General features: G+C 46.1%; 1 long non-coding RNA gene across 1 annotated transcript; it reads left to right on the top strand.

Annotated features, from left to right (window-relative positions):
- Positions 1-2,234: 2,234 nt before the first annotated feature.
- Positions 2,235-11,378, top strand: LOC306665630. The gene is made up of 3 exons (XR_013765096.1): positions 2,235-3,538; positions 4,107-4,200; positions 10,780-11,378. It is a non-coding gene; the product is annotated as an uncharacterized lncRNA (long non-coding RNA).
- The last annotated feature ends 13,523 nt before the right edge of the window (positions 11,379-24,901 follow it).

Below are 24,901 nucleotides of genomic sequence, written 5' to 3'. Positions count from 1 at the left end.
CCTCTTGCTGTCCTGTGGAGTTGGTGCTTGTTTTGAATCTCCATCTGAAGTTGCGAGGACCAGAAACGTCTCTGGTTGCCATGGGAACTGTGATGCCACCGTGTTGTCATGCTGCCCTCTGTGATCTCAGGCGTTGTCTGCAGTGCGGCACGAGGTCACAGAAGCCATTCCTCAATATCCAGGTGGCCCAAGGCCCAGAGAAACCCTCTGGGGAGAGAGAAAGTGTGTTCTCCTAATGGAGACTGGAACCTCCGCGCCCTTCACACCCACCATACCTGAAGACCGTCCCTTCCACTTTGAATAGAGTCGCTCTCCCATCTTTTGCTCTTGTGGCACAGGGGTGCTGGAACCAAGTGAGGCAATTTTCAGAGTGTAACGGATTGCAATCGAATGAATGGGAGATCATGGAACATTCCTGGAAAGCTGGTAGGCATTGTAGCCCCTGCCCTGATTCAAAACACTGTGTATTTGCTGATCATTCAGTTCAAAACCAGACCTCTTCCCTCACCACAGTCATCATTGTCTTCCCCAATGAAGATTTGCCAGTGTGGCAGTCAGTGTTCATTGGGACAACCAGCTCTCAGCATGTTCTTCTTCTAGAAATGTCAGGTACCAGAAAGAAGCAAGAATATGGCACAGTTCAGAATGACATCACTACCTAATGGCTGTGTCAGGGCTGGGTGTGACAGTGCTGACCTTCCTGTGGAGCTTCTGCTGAAAGAAGAGATACTGCTGGAATGTGGCTGTGCTGGTTCCTCCAGGATTGGATGTACCACCAAGGCACCAGAGGGGCTGGTGTTGGGTGCAGGAGGCCACAATCACAACACTACAAGCGGTATGGCATCAGAGTTTCTTGCTGACTGTGAGCCAGGCCCCAAACTGCACTCCTTCTGTCTCTTCAGTGCTGGGTGACTGAGTCCATGCCAGCAGTGGGCACCATAACTATCTCCTCCCATCTGCCTCCTGAGCTTGGTAGGATGATACAGCTTTTGAAGACAAGGGACATGTGGGGCAAGTGGGAGCTACTGGGCCTGTGTCCCACATATAAGCACCAGGGGGCCTCTCAGAGCCATAGGATGGAAAGGCAAGGGCTAGGATAAGTAGTGTGTAATGTCATCAGAAGGGCATCTTGCACAGGATAGGTGCCAAATAATTTGTCAATGTGATCAAACATAAATTAACTCTAATTAGTGTTCAATACCTTCATCACCATACAAGCATGAGGCACAGAAAATTGTAGTCAGTTGCTGAGCATTCACATGAGAGATGTGCACAAGTTTCTAGCCAGTCACAGAGATCAAAGACTGTTTTTCATCCCAGGGTCACCATTGCTGGGGGTGCACTGCATGACTCAGTTCAAGATTGCCAAGTCTCAGGTCTTCATACCTGCAGGAAGAAGACACAGATGCCATTTGGAACCAGAGAGGTTTACTTTTGTGCCACCCACTAGTGAAAGCAGGTGACAGGTTCTCAGGAGCTGAGCAGTTCATTGGCTCAGGTCTGACATACGAGTAGGTCCTCTAGATGCTCACAGCCTGCCAGGGCATGGCTCAGCAGTCAGCGGCCTGAGCACCAGCACAAGTGGCCTTCTCAGCATGTTTGTGAGGGGTGTTTTGTCTTTTGCCTGTGGTGCTGGGAGTTGCTGGTTGTGGACAGCTCTTCTACCTGGGTGGTAGAGAGGCTGTGCAAGGACACCTTCAAGAAAGTAACAGGACAGGTTGGGTCTTTGTTGTGGGACAAGGAGCTGTTGAGAAGCGTGGGTAGTGTGGGTCTATCCAAGCCTTGGAAGAGTCCTGAGCCAGACAGGGCAGCTGATCACATGAGCATGTGCCCAGACTGAAGGGTAAGGTCATAGGCCAGGAGTTGAGGGGTACTTGGTGCCATGGAACATATGGAAACCATCTGGAGGAGCAGAGTGTGACCAACCAGTAAAAGTGTAGAAACAGGCAGTGGTTGAATTGGTTCACCCTCCATCAAGGTTCCCCAGGAGGATGAGTGACAGTGGGAGAATGTGGGCAGAGGGCTGGAGAATCTAGGCTCTGTTCTCTCTGTGCTGCTGTCCCTGAAGGGTGGTGTGGAGGGGGTGTTGGCATCAAGGTGTTTCCCAGGCCTCTAGTTGGCAGGAGAGAAGGAAGGTCATGGGCAGACATGGAGGTTTTGAAAACTTCTTGATGTGATATGCCAGGGTACTGTGCTGAGTGCGAACACCCAGCAGCCTTTCTTCTTCAGCTTTCTTCTCCAGGATGCATAGGGCTGCAGGGCAGTCAGAACTTTGGGAAGGTTATTGGGGTGTGTGAGCAGTGAGCAGCATCTGGATGTTGCATCTACCACAGGTATTTGGCTCTTCTGTGTGCCACATTTCACTTACATGAAAGGTTAATCACAGCAGAGTTAAAGTCACCAGTCTCGACACCCCTTATGCTGTGTGTCAGCAGTTCCAGCTCTGTGCCCCTTGTTCATCTAGTGACTGGTGCTGAAAACTCTCAGAGTGCATAGAAGAGCAGCTGAGCCAACACCTGGGCTGCTCCTGGATCAGAGGAAAGATCTCTGTGTCTTTGAAGCCCAGAGCAGTTAGAGTAGCAGTGAGGTGTGAGAAGTGTTCAGGAGTGCACAAGGCAGAGAAGCAGTAGGCATGGATGTGACTTTGGAATTGATGAGAAGACAATATGGGTGAGCTATCACAAACAGGGAGTGATCCTGCTCAACAGTAGCAAGTCACCCAGGGCAGCAGTGGGAGGGGAAGGTAAGGTGAGACAGGTTGCAGTGTACAGCAGCTCACAGACTTGACCCTGTGGAGACAGAAGTGAGCAGTGAGTATGTCTCAGGAAGGCAGCTGGTAGGGGACCACTGTGTCCCACAGTCCTGGGCTTGAGGAGGGCTCCCAACTTTGGGAAGTATGGTGGGACAGCATGTGCCTCTCCACAGAAATGAAGACCCAGTCACCAGAGGTGAGGATTTCTGCTTGGAGGTGCTGGAGGTGAGAGAAGAGGCAAGGGCCCAGGAACTATGCTTGTCTGAAAGGGGAGGCATGGAATATAGAGGACTTCTGCTTGGAAGGGCAAGACCAAGACAAGGGTAGATAGAACATTGCAAATGAAGTGCATGTGGGGTGGGATGGGTCCCTGAAGAGGCCTGTGCTGAGCAGTGCAGGAGGGGTGCCCTGAGAGGAGGAAGGTAGGTGGAGATCCAACCCAGAGAATAGCCCATGGGTCCTCTTCAGTTAGACTAATTGTAATGCTTTGTGTCCAATCTTGTGGGAGAGGCTGTCCACAGGTAAGGTGTCTCCTAGGAAGAGGACAATGGATGGGAGTTCAGGGAGACAAGTGTCCTCTTCCTCAGGGAGCCGGGTCCTGAGCATGGAGCATGTGGAGGGTCTTGTTCTGTAACCTCCCTGCTCACTATCCTCATAGTGAGCCTTCTCCCACCCTTCTCCCTCTGCCCTGAAGGATACCAGAAGCACACTTTCCCCAGAGAGTTGTGTCAAGGGGTGCAGGAATTTGCCTCATGTGTGAGCACCCAAACCAGCAAGGCCCAGCAGGTAAGGACACAACAGCCCACAACAGGTGACATACCCAGCATCCATGAAAGTTCCTAAATCACACCAGAAAAGTCCCCAAGCAGTGCAGGGAGCTTCCCGTACAGCCCAGCCATGTCCCCTAATAAACAGACTGCTCCACCAAGCAGCTGTCCCTACCTACAATCTCTCCCCACCTCCACCAGTTTGCTCCTTCCACATTGGCTGACACCATCCTGAGGGGAGACCCCCCACACTCCTTTCCTGTACCTCTTTTCCTGCCAGGTGACTTCCCTCTCTGCCCAGGTAATCACACTCCACCAGATGGCACACTGACCTCTCCTCTCCTAGATGTGCTACCATCATATGTACCCCAGACCCCTTCAATGGTCTTTTCCTCAGGAATCGTTGTCACATTTGAACTCTTCCCTCCATGTGTTCAGTTTTATTACAAGGGATGTGTTCATTTATCACTTGCCTAATCTTCAGAGGCTACCAGATCTGAGATGGGACCTTTGAAACCCAAGACAAGGGTCATTCCAAGACAGGTAATGGCCCTGAACAGGACTATCTGTAGAGCCTTCTCTTCCAGGATCTCAGGATGTTCCTGGCCAGGTCTTGGCACTCTGGAGTTTAGCTGACTCCAAAGCGCTCAAAGACATATCAGGGTGCATTGTCAGCTCAGGGTAAGGGCCCATACATGGCTGGGGATAGGGTGAGCTCAGAAGGTAAGGCCCATGTGTCCTGTCTACAGGGACCCTGCTCTACCTGCCCAGCACATGCTACCCACAGTCTTCTCTCCAGTAAACACAGCATATTGTATGGTATGCCATCCTTGGAAAGCTTAGCAGGATTTATATCCCTTTCTTGATGGACACAAGCTCACTCAGTCAGCTGTGTACACACCTGTAACCCAGGGCTAGTATTCACAGTTGTGGGACAGGTGGGTTTGACTTGAGATGAACTTGACCATTGAGCAGGTGTACAACTGGTTTGCCAAATACTGGAGGCAGTGCCAAATATCCCTTCTCAAGTGTGTCAAACTTGCCTGAGAAGTCACACCAGAACTCCCCAGTGTGGAAGAGAACCTAAATGCACTGTCATGCACTCCTCTGGCTGCATGTGTAAGACTTCGGTGTGAATCCTGGCCCAGAGCCCAGAACCAAGTTGGAAGTTTCCAGGAAGCTGGGCACCACAGGAGGTGAAAAAAAGAAAAAAGTACTCAAAAACATATCAGCTCTGTCAGCAGGGCAAGAAATTTATTCTACATTCAGAAGGACACACAGAAACAAGAATAAAAGGAAGGACACTAAGAAGACAGTCTGCTGGTCTATTTATCCCTGACATAAGTGAAGCTTGGTTGCAGCCCACTGCTCATGGTGACAGCACAATCTTTGGTGTGAAGAGATACTGAGGAAGAGAAGGCTGAGGAAGCACAGATGTAAAAAGGCAGCCATTGTAGAAAAAGGGCAGTCAGAAAGTGAGGGGTTTACATAGAGATTCTCTTGTTTGACTGAAAAGACTGAGAGACTTGTCCTTTCTCAATATTCAAGTCTTCATTTTTGGGAACTGGCGGGTATGCTTTGACAAACATATCTCACTGGGTTGGTAGAGGTGTCACTTTGCTGATAGAAATCACATGCACAGGCCAAGGAAGCACTGGGACACAGGGGTCCTGGGGAACCAAGGAAGCACCTGGGTCAGCCCTCACCTCCCAGGCAAGGGTACTAGTCCCTGGAGTTGAGGCTAAGTGGTCAGGAGATGGGTGGAGCATAAAGGCACAGGTAGAAGGAGTGGCACTGCGATTGTGTCATGGTTTGCTGCCCTTGGCAGAGGCTGGGTACTGTCCCATGGCTGCCCATTCCCATGTGATGCACTTCAGGGCCTGGGTTTCCTCAGGCCACCACAAAGTTATTGTCCTCTTCAGAGGAAACAGATGACCTGGATGTCTGAAGAGAGTGTCTGAGTCACTGCACAGTTAGGGAGGGGATGAGCAGGGTGATCCTGGCCTCAGGATTCTCTTCTTCTGAGCATGGGCTTCAATTTATCTCCAAGCACATTGTCCCTACCTTTGAGGTGACAGACTCTGTGAGTTCTCTGAAACAACCCAGGCCCTTACATGACTGTTTGGAAGATCCCATGTGACCTCAACCCACAAGTTCCAGATGAGATTCAGGGTGCAGGTTTTGTATGTGCTCCCTGGCTGTGGAAATGAGCCCAAGCCCATCCTTCCAGAACTCATATTCAGAGAGAACACATGAGGTGTGGGCCACTGTGCCTTTTGTGTGCTCCATGGAGAGCCCTCAACTTTGAAAGAGAGAGTTCCATCCTCCTGTACTGACTGCCTGGTCTTTTCTCTACGTGCTGTGCCCAAAAATATACACCACCATGAGTGCTCCTCAGACAAGAACTCAGACAAGAAGGCAGGAACCTTGAGATCCAACTGTCATTGGTTCCATAATCCTGAGCTACCTGGGCTTCAGCATTCATGTATGAGGCTGTGTGGAGGGAGGGACACTGTCCTCAAGGGGACCCCATCTAAAGCAGGATGAAGTTTCCAAGACTTTGATGCAGAGAGAGAAGCTGAAGGCTGCCTTCCCTGAAGCCCTGATCCCCAGGCACCTTATGGTGGGCACTGCAGTTGCTCTACTGAAAGTCAAGAACCATGTACTCCACATTGTCAGGACTCTTCTCAGGCACTGGGCTGCTGGTGCCACAGGGATCAGGAGCTGCTTTCCCCAGGCTCTGCTATCACAAGGAGGAAAAGCAGTCAGTGAGCACAGTGGTAAAAGCATTGTCCATCCACCAGCCCTTCAGTGTGCCTGTGCAGCAGACCATGCTGCTGCTAGTATTGGTCAGAACATGGAGAGTCTGGTTCAGAGAGCTGCCATGACTTGCCCATGGTGGCACAGCTGTGCAGCCATGGCCCCAGTACTACTTCTCACCTGCTGTCTTCAAGACGGGAAAGCAGCAGGTTGTTTCTTGTCATGGTCAGTAGGGTTTATGTGGTTGCTCTAATTTGGCTCCCTGGACACTCCCACCAGTGGCCTGGAGTGGGTGTTCAAAATGCAGCAGCCTTGATGCCTCCCAGAACCCCCTGCACTGTATGTAGGATTCTTCTGGAGTCCCATGCAATGATCCAGGTGGAGCCTTTATTCTGTGACCAGGTACGGGGCAGCTTGCCTTGTAAGCCAGTATTTCAGGGAGTACCCATGCTCTTCCCATTCCCATTGTGGACTCTGGACTGCTCCCTCTGCCTCCCTGCTTCTAGTACCACCCTGTGAATGCAGTGATCCTGCCACATGCACCACAGTCAGGAGTCTTTGAGACTTCCCTGGGAAGCATAACTTTGCCACAGATAATGAAGGTTTTCTGTGCTCAGGAAGGACTTTCAGTCAGACTATATCCCAAGGGAGGTGGGAAGCCTAGGAGAAGGCAAGGAAACAGAGTCACAGGGTTCTGGGAGTGGGCCCAAGGGAGCTCACAGCAAGGACAAGCATTCCCTTACTGTGTCCCAGGCTCAGGCTTGTGATGCTCTGTCAGGGTGAAGCACGTGTCCTGAGAGGAGCTAGAGACCTCAGTGCAGCTTCTGTGGAAGAATGATGGAATCATTTCAGCAGCATGCTCTGACCTCCAGCTGGCCTGAGCTTCAATCCATGCCCAGAGAAAGATCTGATCTGGAATGTAACTGTCCCCCTTCACACACCATTGTACCCAGCCTCAGGAGGCCTATGAGACAACAGCAGCAGCAGTCATTCATGTGAAACCTTCCTGACCCTCAGATCAGAAATAGCCCAGCCATCTCTCCAAACATGGATGCTCACAAGGGCCTAGGTGACTTGGAGGAAGACTTTCCAAGGACACTGCCACACAAATCCAGGGCTGCTGGCTTTGCTGGAATAAGAGAAGAAACTCAGTGGCCTGACACAGCAACAGCACATAAGCATAGACACACAGCATGTTCATGGAGGCCTTCCTGGTGACTCTTGCTTCAGAGGGGAAAACAGGCACAGTCTCAAATTTTATACATGTTCCCAAGCATATGATATTCCTACTTTATCTATGGTAACCACATATCTAGGATCCAAAATGAGAGATATGTTCTAACCACAGGTTATTCTACCCAGGTTTATGATTTTATAATATACATCAAGAGGCTTAACCTGAAGTGGTCACTGGTACCACTCCCCACTGATCCCGTGCAGGCTGGGTAGTCCATTCTGGAAGGACATGGCTCCACAGGCCCTGTATCATGAGTTCAAAATGCAGGGACTGAGTACCTGTTAGCCAGACTCAAGGCTCTTTCTGCTGGTGCTGCTCCTTCTGTTCCTTCACTATAGCCTTGTCCCTGGACCTTGGCCTACAATGCTGGGAATTGCAAACCTGGGTCTCTGAGCCCTTCCTCCAGGCTCATATAAGGGCCAGATCTGACTGCAGTGAATACCTACAGTGTCCCAGTTCTAGCCCTGGTTCTCTCCTCCACAAATCTAGGGGCAGGCACTTTCCTCGTTTCACAGATAAGAAACAAGACCAAGCTTCAATGATTTACCCAATGGCTTAACCCCAAGACCAGGATGCATCTGATAACTGGTAAAATGAACATAGCCTGGATATTGTCAAGAGATGGAACATGGAAAGAGTGCACTTACCTTTCTAATCTGGCTTCAGGCTACGGTCAACAGTGGGTGGCTGAATTTGCTTCCTCTGATGATGTCTCTGTGCGAAAGAGCTGCAGAAGAGCAGCTAGGAGGAACAAAGTGAGGACTCCCTGGGCTTCTGGGGTTATAGATAATCTGTGCATTCCCCCTGCTATCTCCATGGCCAGCAGGATGGAGGGAAGTGTGCTCATAGGCATGTACTCATCTTCAGAACCAGCTTCATCCAGATGGCCCACATCACTTTCTGCTGCCTAAAGAGAGCACAAAGAAGGAAAAAACCATCACTAACCACAAGAAACAAGACAAAGGATGAAAACATGTATTCAAGTCAAGGTAGCAAAAACTGTGTTGGCCACACTGTGACTATGGAGCCTGGAGAGACCAGACAGGAAGGCAAAGCAGGAATAGGAAGAAAGGCAGTAGGATGGCCTCATCCAGATTTCTTGGGTTTGAACATCATATGGGGCAAGTCTGGTGTAAAATGCTCCTGGTGACTTGATCCAACCACCCAAGAAGTCTAATGGGAAGGGAGAGCCCTGACTGCAGACTTCAATGGCTGGATGTGCCTCCAGCATCACCATGCCAGGTCAGCCTCTCAGAGCTCATTAGGGGAAATATCATGTGGGCAGTCCTGGGCTGGGAAAATGGGCCTAGGGTCATGGTGCATGCTCAGAAGCTTTCAGTGCAGGTTACACTCTGTAGTGGAGGTGAACAGCTCAGCTGTCTGCTCAGCCCTGGGCCCATAGCCAGACACACATCTGAGATGTTTCTCAGCTGCATTCCACAGTCCTCAGTCCACCAGTCTGATTGCTGATACCTTGGTAGCAATCAGTCTTCCACACAGACCTGGGTGTTTGCATTTGACTGCCCATCCTCTCCTACATGCTTCAGCCCCTGCTTCACTATTCTAGTTTAGACTCTGTGTATGAGCCTGCTGTAGGGAAGACCACTACCCAGTCTTAACCAATCTGTCCACCAGCTGAGTCAGGGAGCTTGTGACCTAGCCTACTTGGTCATATTCACCTCTTCCAGACTAGAGGCTCTGCATTGACCCAGGTCTCTGAATTGATATAAGAGCCCAGGCAGTATCCATCAAGGAAGTTGCCATCACTGGGGATGTGCTAATAGCTCTTGGGGTGTGGCTTTAAACCTGTCCAAAGTGTGTACAGAGCCAGTCAAAACCCACTCACATGGTGAAAGCTGTCTCCAAGGCTCCTGGACTCCGTGGAGAAACCTGCACTCCCTATGCACTTTGGGGAATGCTTGCAGGTCTCAGGGAAGAAAGCTGTAACAGAGGAAGTCAGACCCACATGGCCCAAGCTGGTCCTACTTGGACATTCCTCATGTCCTCCACAGTCACTCTGGGTCTTACTAGTCCTCCAGCGAACCAAGCCTTGATCCTCCAGCACAGGGTTCCTTCCAACACATCCTCCCCAGCACAGGGAGTTTGGAAATTCCCCCAAGGCACAGGCAGTGCCCTAGATGGCATCAAGACTTCTACCATCTTTCAACTCACCTTTCACACTACTGTCCTGTTCACCCAGCATGATCAGCACAGTGGGCAATGACAACTTGATGACTTTGCAGCCACCACAAGCCACAATGAAAATGCTGGCACTAGATTACATATGTGGGATTTATCTTCCCACCTGGAGGGGAGATCTGGAGGGCAGGAGCATGCTTGCAAATGTCTACATCTTAGTTCCAGGCCAGGGGGATGAGCACAGAGCCCTAAACCAGATGCCAGGACCCTGGTCTGAGTCATCTCTGCCTCTGAGGATACTGAGTTAGTCTCCTAACCTTGGGCATCACATGAAAGAGAGATGAAGCTATGTCATGTCCAAATTCCCTGAGCAGCCAGATGGATAAAAAAGGCTGTGCAGGGGTGGAGTCCCAATGAGAGAGACGAAAAATATTCTTGCATCAAGCAGAGCTGGAGTGCATTCAGGGATAACCAGTGACAGTGGAAGGAAGGACCTCAAATGGAATTTCAGACTTCAACCACAAACATGCAAGTATGCCTTAGAATATACCTTTAAATTCTTATTATTTTAGCAGTCTGTTTTTACCTCTATGTTTGCATGCAATTTGGACTGAGGTAGATTTCCTTTGACTTCTTTGGTTTGATTTATACCAAGTAAAATGCTAGGATTTGAGGCACATTGAAGCCTCTGACACACTGTACTGTCAACCAGGAAGGTTCAAATCCCTTAGTGAGCAGGGACATCTCCAGGAACTAGCTGTAATGGCAGAGGCCTGCATTCCATATATCTGTGACCACAGCGTTTTCAGTCTCCCTTGGGCCTGGGTGATGAGGGCCAGCAAACTGAGGGCTCTATGCTACCTCCCTCTTCCCTGGCCTTAGATGGGGTTAACATTGACTTTGGTGATGGTGGCTGCTGTCCACTGCAGAGAAGTCTCTGTGCCAGGGCATAGTGACAGAAAAAGATACTGATGTACCCTTCTTCCTCACCACAGGGTCTTGTGAAGTGTACATTTGTGAAGGTGTTTCTACATGACTTGGTTTGTGGGGATGATGTGGGGTAGCCATGGCTTTGTTCCCTGGATATGCTGCCACCACAGTGCTTTGGTTTTTATCAATAATAGATGTCTTGGGAATCTGGAAGGCTGAGAGTGGTGTTTTTGTGTGTCCCATGAAGATGTATGGATCATCACTATCTGTCTCAGAGCCTGTGGGGCTGCCTCTGGTGTGACTCTTGGAGGCCATGTGCTGGGAGAAGCTGCAGCTGCAATCTCCAAACCCTGTGTTGTGCCATTGTAGCTTAGATGGGATACAGAGGCCTTGGGCTTGACCATGGAGCCTGCAAACATTGGGACCATAACCCTGGGCAAACTTCTGAGTGGTGATGTCACTTCTTACAAGGAACAAGTTCCTTGCATCTTGAGAGAAGTTAGCACTCCTGAAAGAGAAAAAGGTAAGGGCAGTGCTGGTCAAGGAAGGAAGCTGGGGTTGTGGAAGCCCCATGGACTACTGGGGTAGAAAAAGTTAGCTGAGGCTTAGAAGCTTTGAAATCTACCTGGAATCTGCATTTCCCAGCTGTGACTGTCTCTCAACCTTGGATACAACTACAAACCCATGAATATAAACATGCCAGATATAGACTGGGATTGTGGCTCAGTTGTTGAGCACTTGCCTAGTATGTATGATGCAGTGGGTTTGATCCTCTGTATCACATAAAAATAAATAAGCAAATAAATAAAATAAATAAAATAAAGGTATTGTGTGTGTCTATGACTAAAAAATATTAAAAATAAAAAATTCACACTGGATGTTTCTGCTGAACTACTATCTGGACACTCAACCACTGTTTTCCTCAGTTGTCACCAACCTATGTGCCTTGGCTCAGCTGGATCAGTCTTCCCTGCAGCACAGAAGTTGTGTGCATACCCCACATACTGCCTGCTAGATCACTGTGAGTCAGTCTTCCATGCATCGCAGCAGATGTCTGCACAATGCTCATACTGCATGCCTGCTCACTGCGTATCTGTCATCTCTGCATGCCAGCAATTTTCACCATGCCCCTCACACTGCCTGCTTGCTCAGCTGTGTCCATCTTCCCTGCACCCTAGCCAGTTTGCCTAAGCCCTTCTCACTGCCTGCTTCTCAACCCATATCCCAGGTTGAGAGAAGGTCACAGCTGGGAAATGCAGATTCCAGGTAGACTTCAGAGCTTCCAAGCCTCAGCTAACTTTTTCTACCCCAGTAATCCATGGGGCTTCCACAGCTTCCTTCCTTGCCCAGCACTGCCCTTCCCTTTTTCTCTTTCAGGAGTGCTAACTTCTCTCAAGATGCAAGGAACTTGTTCCTTGTAAGAAGTGACATCACCATTCAGAAGTTTGCCCAGGGTTATGGTTCCAATGTTTGCAGGCTCCATGGTCAAGCCCAAGATTTCTGGGTCAGTCTTCCCTGCACCCCAGCAGGTGTACACAAGTACCACACACTGCTGCTTCCTCACTCTGGATCACTCTTTCCTATGCTCCTCACACTGCCTCACTCTGGGTCAGTCATTCCTGCACCCAGAGGGTTTTGACAGGCCCTCACACTGCTTGCTTCCTCTCTGTGTCAGGCCCCATAGAGGACACACATTGGAATGCAAATACCGTAAGGATGAAAGCAGCCTGGGATGGTGTCAGAGATCAGCCAGCAAACTCTGCCTCCTCTAAGTGTTCACATGTATCAGCTCATGGGCTAGGGTTTGGTAAGCTAGGTGGAGATAACTGCCACAGATCTATTTTATACCATATGTTACAGCCTATGTATTGAGGGACACACAGAGGCAGAAATACCTCTCTGTAAAATAAAAAAATCTGTAGCAAAATTTCCTATTTGGAAGTCTATTCAGGCTAGAAAATGGATTGATCATTATTTTTTAAGGTAAGTCAAGTAGTAAAGAGGAACAAAGAGGCAGGGCTGTGTCAGACTCCAGAGTCTCCAGCGCCCTCTCCTGGGCAGCACCCACTGGGTCTCTATTGATAAGGTTCACCTAGCTCCCCAGCATGGTATCTCCTGCTTCACAAGCATTTTTGTTCTGTGTGGTGTTCTGGGGAATTGGAGGGTTACGTTCTGATTTTTCATCCTTTCTGTTAGGATTCTTTATAGGATTTTATTTGGGAGAAAGAGTCAATATTCACAGTAGCAACTCTCAGGTTTGAGGCCTCAGGGGTCTTGATGCATTTGAGGAGATCAAATGATGCATACCAAGGAGACAGCTGTTTCTAGAGGGCCATGGCATCTCAGGCCAACCCATGGGGACAAGTGCCTCATGGAAGCTCCTCAGATCTCTGGATCTCACATGGAGAAGTAGCCACCAGTGAGCTAGAAGGAAAACAGACAGGTGAGCAAGCCAGTTCTGCTTTGTGTCAACATGAGCCCTGATGTTTGGGAATTCAATGTCCATCCCCAGGCTTCACAGGCCTCCCTAGATCTGTGTATTCCAACTGTCCCAGGCACCAGATTAATATAGGTGGGTGGTTATGATGGTAAATTTTATGTTGTGTTCTTCACAGATTAATTTTTATAAAGAAGTAAAAGGCATTCCAAAGGAGGAAGAAGAAGAAGAATCAAAATAAAGCCCATTTCCCATCAGAAACAAATGGGTTAAGGAGTCTATAGAATGGCACACTTTACGTGCAGAAAGAGAACTGTAGTTATGAAATTTAAAGTTACTAAAGTCTCTCTCAAAATGAAGACCCCGAAGCTGGGCATGGTGGCCATAACTGTAATCCCAGTGATTCAGGAGGCTGAGACTAGAGGATTGCAAGCTCAATGCCTGCCTCAGCAACATAGTGAGACAGTCTCAAATTTTGAAAAAGAATTGTTGTACTATGTGCTTACATGATTACAAGACTGATGTAGAAAGAGAAAATTTTCTCCACATATGTATAATATATTAAAATATATTCTACTCTCATAAGAACAAATAAAAGTCACTTTAAAAAAGGATTTGGGGTACAACTTAGTGTTAAGCACACTTTTGATCAATCTCCAGTACTAAAGCAATGAAGATAACATGAAGATACCTGAGTTAAATGGGCAATTAGTCACAGGGGCCTCACCTGGCAGAAGAAGGTGAAAAAAGTCAAGGAGAAAGGAAACCAGGGGAAGCCTCACTAGACAACTTTGAACTTTTCCTTTTCATACATGTTTTAATCCATTAAGTCCCTGATTTTAAATCTTGTATCTCAATGAAATTGAAACAGGTGTATTACACACAGACTCTAGAGATATATACCACATATATGTATTTTCCAGATATATCTGAACATATATATGTATATTTTCAAATTCTCCAACCATTCACCTCTTACTTTCATCAAAAGAAGAGAACTCTAATAATGCAGGATTTATCTGAAAATTACCTTAAATTGTGTACATATTGTATAGGAGTCCTGTATGCAGAAAATGGGTCATATTGTTTGCAAGTCCTGGGGGAGCCAGTCTCTCTCAGTCTTGAAACATGCACACTTCTGGGATCAACCTTTCTTTCTGATCCCCTGCTTCTTCCTGAAGAATTTCCTGCCCAGGCCATCAAGGCAGATATCCTGGAAACTGTCCTCCTCTTCCTTCTCCTGAGAATGTCTTTGTTTGCAAATTCATGAAGGGTCCTGTCATAGGACAGAATACTGCGGGTTTCTCCACCTTTTGAGCGTGTTTTACTTCTCATGTGAAGTGTTGTTAAACAGGGCTTTAGAGTCAGTATCTGAAAACTCAAGTGTTCTCTGTTGTTTTCAGGTTGGCCTCTGTCTATTCCTTTAAGAACTTTTTTTCATTTTGCTGGTTCTCTGTAGGTTGAGAAAGTCTGGATTCTCTGTGAATGCTGTGACTGGCATGTTGTGTGGATTCTGGATTGTTATAATCCTTTGGAGAATAAACAGTTTTTGTTTTCTTCAAGAAACCATTCTGTCCCTATCTACCCTGTGTGTGGCAATTACTCTGTTTCACAGACTTTCCTTTGTGATTTATGTTACTAACCACAGTGGTTCTTCAGTTCTCAAAAGCTGAATCTTTGAGAACAACTACATCAATACCAAGACTCTGCACACTCATGTTTGAGTGTAAGGGAGGCAGCACCAGGACACATCACTGGGGCAGCACAAAAAGGAACATCCGTGGTGCAGGCAGGGATATGCTTTCTCTTGCTCCTACACACGTAGGTGGGTTTTGGTCTCCCTGCACTCTTCATGGGTCTCCCTCTGTGACACATCTCACCACCCAAAGTCTCCACCCCAGAATGTGACATTTTGCTCATCATGCAGAGTTGACTATATTTAGTGACTCTCCTGCACATGTGCCTGGAATCTGCCCCTGCCATCAGGGAAGTATCCTCCCTGGATTCTGGAGGAGGATGTATTGCTGCCCTGCCTCAGAGAGTTTGGTTTTTGTGATCTTACTTTTTCTGGCTCTGGCTTCCCAGTTAATTCAATTGAACAAATAGTTTTCAAAGACAAGCTAGCTTCTCAACCACTTGTATCCTGGTGTGACATTTGTACTTTATAGCCATGAAGACTCTCTTTCTAACTCCCAGGTTACTGGTATATCTGTAAACCCTGTAAGACTGAGAGCTTAGATCCAGCAATGCTGTTCAGATGTGGGTAGCTGTACATCCTCTGTCACACTCTCCCTCAGGCATAGCCTGTCCAAAAGTCTACCACTCACCTATCATGTGTTCTGGGTTCTATTTTCCCAGAGCAGTATCAGTAACTTAAAACCCATAATACTACACAGAATGTTTAGTTTCTCTGTGAGATCATAGAAGTGGCTAGAGTGGAGGCCATGCCAGTATTTCCAGTTACTGAAGGGACTGGGGGAGGAAGATCTCAAATTCAAGGCCAACCTCAGCAACATAATTAGACCCTCTCTCTTACTAAAACAAAAAAAAAAAGTCTTGGGGTATGTCTCAGAAGTAAAGAGCTTGAACAGGATCAACAAGACCTTGGATTTGATCACTAATGTCTTTGGAAATCTAACTAGGGTAATCCAACAAGAAGGCAAATTCCAGCTGGAAAGATTGACAGAGGTTTTCAGAGGGAGATGAAACACAGGGACTGCCCACTCCAGCAGGGTCACAGGCACATCTCATAAGCAGTGTCTCAGAAGTGAGGTAGTGCAGTACCAACATTGTATTGGGCCTCTGTGCCAGGTGTGATCTGCAGCAAACTGAATGGGGGTGTCTACAGGTCTCCAGGCAGGTGGGATCTGAGGAGCTCCAGCTGCCTGTGTCAGACAGAACATCACACAAGAACCTGAGATGCATCACATGTACATTAGTTTCGAGGCACAAATTTTAAGCACCTTGTATAAAAATGTGATTTTAAGACCTAGAACTCTCTATTCCTCTGAAATTAGTGGAAGGGGCTAAACACTAAAAAGGACAGCAGGAAACATTACTGATCAGTCACAGACTCCTGGATGTTCCTTGAAAGCCTTGCATTAGCTGTTTCTATTCTCAAGAAGAGTCTACAGGAGGTCAAGGAGTTAACAAAGTGAATGAGATGGCATACAGCGGCAGAATCTCAATCTAGAACGCACTGCAAATGACAGAAGCCCCACTGAGCCACTGCAGAGAACTGGGGAGCTACCTTCTTTCAGTCCTGCAGCTGCCTAGTTCAGGGTCCCTGACTTGCTGGCCTTCTCCTCCTGGACTCAACCCCTTTCCCTGTGAAGGTTAAGCTGTGGACCCTTGGAAGGAAGGTACCAGGCTGTACCAGGGAATCAGGCAGCCTTGAGAGACAAGGTCTGAGCCAGACTCAGTGGTGCATTCTTTCAATCCAGTTACTCAAGTGAATGAGACAGAAGACAGCAAATCCCTGGCCAACCTTGGCAACAGTGATCTCATGTCTCAAAAGAAATTAGTAAAATGAGACCAGTTAGGAGCTACAGCCCCAGCTGTGAAAGCCAGCAACCTCAAACTGAGGCCAAGCTGCAGCAGAGCCTGTCCTGACCTGGCCACTGTTGTCTGTAAAGTGAGACGAAAGCCCAGGGTTTGGCTGACTCAATCAAGATTGTGTTTGAAAACATTCCACACACATCTTGAAATGAGCCACCTCAATTTATCTTAATCTTTATAACAGAAATTAGGTATTTCTAAGTTAAGGAGCATTTCTAGTAAGAAGCATGATTTGTGATCTGTTGGCCTTGGGAGCAAAGTGGAACCAGCTTGGGCAGAGCCAAGCAGCTCCATGTTGTTGATTGCCCAACCAATGGGAATAAAAGCAATGTAAGTGTGTGCAGGCTACAGGTGCAGTCCTGAGAGAGGCAGGTGGGACTGGAAAACAGATGCCTTTTCCTGGCTGAGTCCTTGCTCCAGACGGTCTATGAAGATGGTACATGCCTCATGTGACACTGGGTGCTTCATGTGTGGCTGGTCAACTGAGGCTCTAGATTTTATTTAATTTTATTTTATGCTATATTATGTCATTTTATGTTCTGGTATTTTATTTGGTGTTACCATGGATTGCACCCATAGAGCTACATTTCCTAGACCTTCATTTATGTTTTATTTTGAGACATTGTCTAAGTTGCTTAAGGGCTTGCAAAGTTGCTGAGGCTAGCTTCAAACTTGCCATCCTCCTACCTCAGCCTCCTAAACCTCTGGGAAGTCAGATACATGCTATTGTGCCTAGAGATATCCTGGATTTTAAAATGTCATTTACTTTTTACCAGTTCCCATCTGATCACCATATGGATAGCAGTCAGCAAAAGGAATGGCACAACTTTGAAGCAGAAGCAAAGTGTGGCTCCACAGCACAGGGCCAGACAGCCAGGTTTTGCTTTCAGATCTGAAACTTGAGACTCTGCTGCCCATTTGTGATTCTTGACAATGGGATGTTTCTCTGGAACCCAAAAATCACTTGCTACTGCCAAGGAACTGTGAGGGTTATATTAGATCACCTTCTGTAGTGTGCTTACCTGAAGCGAGGTCCTCATTTCCATCTTTACAACTGTAAAGCAGGAAAACAGAAGCCCCTGGTCTGGTGTGATCACAGAGTCATGCTAGTTCCATCTTACAGCTTGAAAGTGGGAGCACTATTGCCCCTGGTCTGGTGTGGTCACAAGACATGCTTGTCCCATTTTAGACCTCTGAAGAAGAGGTACAGGAGCCCCTGGTCCATTGTGGTCATGGAACCATGCTGGTCCCACCTTATATCTAAAGCAGGGACACAGGAGTCCCTGGTGTGATGTAGTTACTGGACCAGGCTTGTCCCAAATTATATCTCTAAGCGGTGCCACAGGAACCACTGGTGCTCTGTGGTCAATGGGCTGCAGTCATTGTTACCTTGCACTCTCTGCTCCATGGCTCCTGCACTGGTCCAAGTGAGGTACTGGTGGAAGCATTGCAGCAGTCCTCTGAAGGACAAGGTGTCCTGAAATTCTTCCCCTAAAGAGGTGTATATGAGCTGTGTAGGCTGACTCTTGTGTGACAGGGTAGAGTGTATTTGTTCTTCAAGGTTCTGCTAATGTGAGCATCTCAGCTCAGCTCTGTATGACCAGGGATTCTGACTGGCTAAGGAAATATTTCTCAGGAACTCTGTGGACAAAAAGTAAGGACATGTCAGAAAGTGGCCCCATCCTGAAGTGTGTCATCAGAGGAAGGACAGATATTAAACATCATTGTGAGACCCAGCAACACCTTCCCACCTTGCACATCACTGCTATCTCTTTGCCCTCCATGAAAACAGGGTGGGTCTCTGGTTATCTAGCTCTTACTGATCTGGAGTAGCCCGAGGGAGTGTGACTCATGTGGTGTGTGGTCAGATCACTCTGATGTCAGCTTTGCTGACCAAACTATGTAGTATGTGCCCTGCTCTTGTATGTGACCTGGATTCCTCCAGCCTGCCCCAGAAATACCCCAGGGACAGGAAAGCACCCTCAAAAACAATCTCAGAAACAAACTCCATATGTGATACCAAATCTTCATATTTCTTCTGGGAACTGCTTCCCCTTTGTGCACATCTTCCCCCGATCCCTTTAGGAAAGAGGGTTCAGGAAGATAGTTCATGCCACCTGACGTCAATATTCAATCAGTGTCCCTCAAGTCTTCTATTGATCCTGTAGGCTTTATCCTGGGTATGTTTGTGTGGATTATGTAGAAAACTGGAAGTCTACATAGGAAATAAATATCCAGTAGTTACAAGAAGGGTTAAAAAGAGAACTGAGTGTGGAGGTGCATGTTCTTGTCTCAGATCTCAAGTGGGAGGACGCCTGGAGCCTAGATACTCAGGCCAACCTGCATTACACCTATAGAACCCACTACTAAAGCAGAAAAGACAAAATTTTCATAAAGAAAAAAACTCCATTTGCCAAAAAACTCTTTTCAACTGAACAAGCCACAAGTGTTTTAATGGTTCCTTATGCATCCCTTGACAAATGAAAAATAGCAGGTTGTGTCTACTGGTAGCCCTGCAGGATTTTTCCCTTGGGACTAAGAGATGCAGGGTCTTCCCCTCCACTGAACCATCTTTCAGGAATACCAACGCCAGCTCCCAAAATCTCCATGATGCTCCCATGAAGCACTGGATGAAAGCAGAAAGTATTTGATCAAATTCACGGAAGAAATCAAAACCTTTGACAAAGACTTGCACCACGTCATATGAGAAGTGAAGTGGATTTAGGCACATTTACTCCAGAACCTGGGACCATATGGATCAGTGACAAGTGAGCCAGGGGCAAGGCAGGACCTGGTGGAAGAGGTCAGGGGAACTTCTTCTCCAAAGGGTCAGAGGCATGGAAAAAGAGACCAGGCATCACAACACAAAATCAGACCTGGTTGTTACAGTATTCTTCTGTCACACATCTGAGACCTGGAGTCAGTTCCAGTTAGGTCTAAGGGTTATTTGTTAGTTGGATTTATACTTTGTCTCTGCTTTCAGGGCAGAAGCTCAAAGCAGAGTGGCTGTCCCATCCTTCTGTGGCTGTGGAGGGCTGGTGTGAGGGCAGACATCATCTCACTGATAACTGGGGTGGAATGTGAGCCAAGTTGTGGGAAGGCTCTTGACAGGCCTGGCCATGAAAAAGTGTTTATTGAATGAGTTTTAAGCAATGAAAGTTGAGTGCATATGCAAACACAGCCAAGGTCAACAGAAAGTTCTTCCCTTCTGCAAAGTTTCAGTGTTAGGCAGAAAAGAAGTGCTGTTTATTTACTAGAAAAACAAACTCTTTGACAGAGCCAATACTGCAACAGGCTCTTTCATGAGCACTTGTCACATGCTGAACCCTTGCTCCCTCATAGCTCCCACCTCAGTTGGGGACCCTCACTGATGACTAATTTCTAACTCTTTTTTTAAAATAATTTATTTTCTCAGTCATCAATGGTCTTTAATTTAATTATTTTGTTTATTTATATGCAGTGCCAAGCATTGAACCAGAGCATCACACATGCCAGGCCAGTGCTACACCACTGAGCCACAACTCCAGCCCCTGTGCTCTGACTCTTGTATGGAGGGTTTTGTAAACACTTTTTACTTTTCATGAAAGCTGATAACTTGAAACAATGGATTCTTCACTGATAAGGAAGGCAAGCCTCTTTCCCTCTTCAGAAAGACCTTACAGTACTGAAACTCTCACATGCAACTAATGTCCTCCATCTAGAAACTGACCCTCCAAACAGCTAAGAGAACATCCCTCATAAACAAGATGTCAAGGGCCCGAGGGGGCATATTGTTTAGGAGACAAAGAAACTGACCAACTCCTTGATTGTTCCAGTAACAATCTTCCTAGTCATTCAAAATATCCTCTTGCTTAGCCCTTGGTGCCAAAGCCAGCATACCTGGCCTGTGAGAGACTCCCCAAGATTGCCTGATTGATGTCTGTACATACACCATGCTGTCCCCACATCAATTGGCCCTGGCATCACTTACTCAGATCTGGAGTATCACCAGCTACAACAGGGTGGAATACATGCATGTAGAACAAAGGAGCTTCCCCCCAGAGAGGGCACACGAGAGCAAGTTAATACTCACTTTGAAAAGCTGAGCTACTCTTCACAAAATGTGTGAGGAAATGGACCCATTATCCTTCCAGGAAGACAAAAATCAGAGTTCCACAGCAGCACTTCACTCCAAGCACAACTGGTCACACACTTTCTAGGATCTGGTGTAACATCAAAACACAGTGACCTCTGTTCAAAAATTACAGGACCCCCGGACCATAGCAACAAGCACTGGCATGAGCACAGCCTTTCTGGACCTGTGTGGCAGCCTAGGGCAAAGCCTACACAGCTGTTCCCAAGTCCAGGGGGCCTGAACAAAGTTGGTCCCCCATAACCCAAGGAATTTCTTTTTTTAAAAATTGAGAAATAATTCACATGTTGTAAATGCCACCATTTCAAAATGCAAATTCCTATTGGTTTTAGTACATTCACACAGCTGTATTATTATCATGAAGTCCAGAATGTCTGGCTACACCTACGAGAATCTTGTAATCAAAACCCAAAAGCAGGGTTAGAACTAAAAGTTTAATTTCATTTTTTTACTTGTGACTTCCCATTTTCCCCAGCACTATTGTTGAATAGGCTATATTTTCTCTAGTTAATGTTTTTGGTGCCTTTGTCTAGTACATGATAACTGTATTTATGTGGGTGTGTCTTTGTGTATTCTGTCTGTACCACTGGTCTAAGTGTCTGTGTTGGTACAAATGCCAGGCTGTTTTCATTACTATAGCTCTGTAGAAGAGTTTGAGGTCTGGTATTCTGATGCCTCCTGCTTCACTTTTCTTGCTAAGGATTGCTTTGGCTATTCAGGGTTTATTTTTTTCAAAACTGAATATATACTTTATCTCTCACTCTGTACACACACAAAAAACAGCTCAAAGTAGATTATACTTACACATTAGACAGAGACCCTGCATCTACTAGAAGAAAAAGTAGGCCCAAATTTTCACCATGTTGGCCTAGGATCTGACTTCCTTAATAAGACCCCTAAAGTGCAAGAAGTTAAATAAATAATCAATTAATGAGGTGAACTCGAACTAAAAAGCTTTTCTCATCAATAGAAACAATCATAATATAAAGAGAGTGTACAACCTGGGAGAAAATCATTACCACATGCACCTCAGATAAAGCATTAATCTCTAGGATAAATCAATCAATAAGTATATGAAAAAATGTTCAACATCTCTAGCAATAAGAGGCATACAAATCAAAACTACTCTAAGATTTCACCTCGTTCCAATCCAAATGGTAATTATCCAGAGCACAAGTAACAATAAATGTTGTTGAAGATGTGGGGAAAAAAGTACACTCATACATTGTTGGTGAAAATGCAAATGGGTGCAACCATTATGGAAAGCAGTATGGAGATTCCTCAGAAAACCTGGAATGGAACCACAATTTGAACCAGCTAATCTGCTCCTTGGTTTATACCCCAATGATTTAAAATCAGCGTACTACACAGATGCAGCCACATCAGTGTTTATAGCATCTCAATTCACAATAGTTTAACTATGGAAGCAACCTAGGTGCCTTTCAATGGATGAATAGAGAAATAAAATGTGAAATACATACACATATCACATACACATACCACATACACACACACACACACACACACACACACACACACGCACACACACACACTGAATGGAGTATTATTAAGCTTTAAAGACAAATAAAATTATGGCATTTCCTGTAAATGGATGTAGTTAGAGAATATCGTGCAAAACAAAAATAAGTCAAACCCAAAAAAGCAAGGCCTGAATATTTTCTCTAATATGTGGAGGCTAATTCACAATAAGAGGGCAGGGTGCTAGAGAAGAATAGAATTACTTCATACTAGGTAGAGCAGAGTGAAGGGAGGGGAAGGGATATGAGGGTAGGAAGGACAGTAGAGTGATAAAGACATTATAACCTCATATACATATATAACTGCATGACTGATGTGATGCTACAATATGTACAACCAGAAAAATGAGAAATTAAGCTCCGTTTATGTATGATTTAATGAAATATATAAATGCATTCTACTTTCATGTATAACTAATTAGAATAAATTTTTAAAATATTAGAAAAAAAACAAAAGTAAATTAGCACTCCCACTTGACCTGACTTTTCTGAGGTCAATTTTTCTGAAAATTCTACATCCAGGGGCAACACCCTTCAGAATAAAGAGATAAGGGAAACAATCTCCAGAGAAGGCAAATAGAGACTTGCTGCCAGCAAACCTGCCCTGTGGAAGGGCCAGAGGAAGTCTCTATCCAAAAAGCATTGATGAGAAGAGTGTCTAGGTGACATCAGCATAAAGAAAACACCCATTAAACAAAAGCATATGTTGATACAACAGGCTCTCCTCTCAAAGTTCATAACTCTTGTTTGATGATTGAGGCAAAAGTCACAGCACCATTTCATTTCAGGAAAAAACTTAGGACCAAGAAATTCTTGTCAGTATCACATCAAGACTTTCTTAGACACAAACAAGGTCACTGTCAACTTGTATTGAAAAGTAGAGGAACAGGGAGAGCTAAAATAGTTTGAAAATGAGAATGAGCTGGTGGACTCATTCTCATGGAATCCACCAGACTTCCAGACTCATCATATGACCACAGTCAGAAAGACCAACGGTGAGGTGGACAGAGGGAGAGATACAGGGTCAACAGTTTGGAACAGAACCCCAAAAGGGGGCCAGAGAAATGGGTCAGCTGACTTTGCACAAAGACAAGGGAGAAATTCAGTGAAAGAAGAGTGGCTTGGGTCACAATGATGCAGGGACAGCAGGTAACATCCACTGGAAAAAGGAAATGAACTATGTTTCAAATCTTATACAAAACTTAGAGTGGGTCATGGGCCTGAGGGAACACACAACTCTGTAAGATGTGCAGTGTGTTGGTCAGCTCCTCACCACTGTAACCAATACACCTGACAAGGGCACCTCTGAGCAGCCAGGATTTATTAGACTCATGGTATCAAGAGTGTGGTCAGCAAACTTTGCTGCAGAAACCTCATAGAAAATGGGCAGGAAAGTGAAAAGGTGCTCATCTCTGGCAACCAAAAATCAGGGACAGAGAGACAGACAGTAAGAGACCTTATAGTCCCCCAGGCCACACCCTGAAACTCACTTCTCCTAGTCAAACCCAACTTGCTTCTCATTTTCAACACCCCCCCCCAGTAAGTCCACTCAAGTCATTAATTTAATTTATACTTTTTTGGCCACAGTGGGGAAGGAATCCAAGGCCTCACTCATGCTGTGCAGATGTTCAATCACTGAGCTATAACCCAGCCTGCTCCAAACAAATTATTAGATGGGTTAACCCACTGATAAGGTTAGAGTCCTTGTAATGCAATCTTTTCACCTCTGAACTCTGCATCACAAACACCTGAGGTTTGGGGGTTATTGTAGGTCCAAACCATACCATTTATTAAAACAAAACTAATCAAAATGAGGAAAACCACAGAATCTAGGGTTAAGCAAAGCATTCCCAGATTTTAATAAAGTGCAATCTAGAAAAGGAAAGATTGAAAAATTGATAAGCTTCTGCCCAGTGAATGCCCTGGTTCAGTGGATAAAAATACAAGGAACAGACTGAATGAAAATGAAAGCTGTGTGTGGTGTTCATGCCTGTCAACCTAAAAACATGGGAGGCTGAGACAGGAGGATTACTTTAGCCTCAATTTGAGGACAGTCTCAGCAACTTAGTGAGACCCTATCTTAAAAATAAAAATAAAATATAAAGAATTGGGCATGTAGATCATTTGAAAATGGTCCAGTGTTCAATCTCCAGTATCCACCACCACCAAAAAAATGTTAACCACACCCTGAGCAAAGGATTACTATCTTGAGTGTGTAAGATATTCTTAAACCTCAACATAAAATAAAAGCAAACAGTCTTTAAAGAAAACAGAAAAATATTTGAGGGCATTATGCAATCACATGAAGGTGTACAGTGCTCTTAGCCATAAGCATTCTTGAAATCTAATGAGGTCAAATGGCCAAACCAAGAGACTGGTACAACCATGGACCTGGATACTACTTAACAAAGAGAAAATGAACTGTTGATGCACAATAACTTGAACAACTTCATAGAGTCCCACACTGAAAATATCCAAAAGGTAACATACTACCTGAGTCCAACAAAGCAGCACAGATGAGATGACCAGGTTACAGACGCAGAGGACAGCTCAGGAATGTTGGGAATTAAGGGTTTGGCAGGGATGGGGAGGGGCAGAAATGAAGAAAGGGAGACAGGAGGGGCTCTCAGCACTGAAGGCCTTCTGCATCT

The sequence above is a fragment of the Sciurus vulgaris genome (assembly GCF_902686455.1).
Source record: "Sciurus vulgaris genome assembly, chromosome: 7".
Lineage (NCBI taxonomy): Eukaryota > Metazoa > Chordata > Mammalia > Rodentia > Sciuridae > Sciurus > Sciurus vulgaris.
The sequence above is the reverse complement of the archived record's forward strand: the minus strand, read 5'-3'. Positions and strand labels throughout refer to the sequence as shown.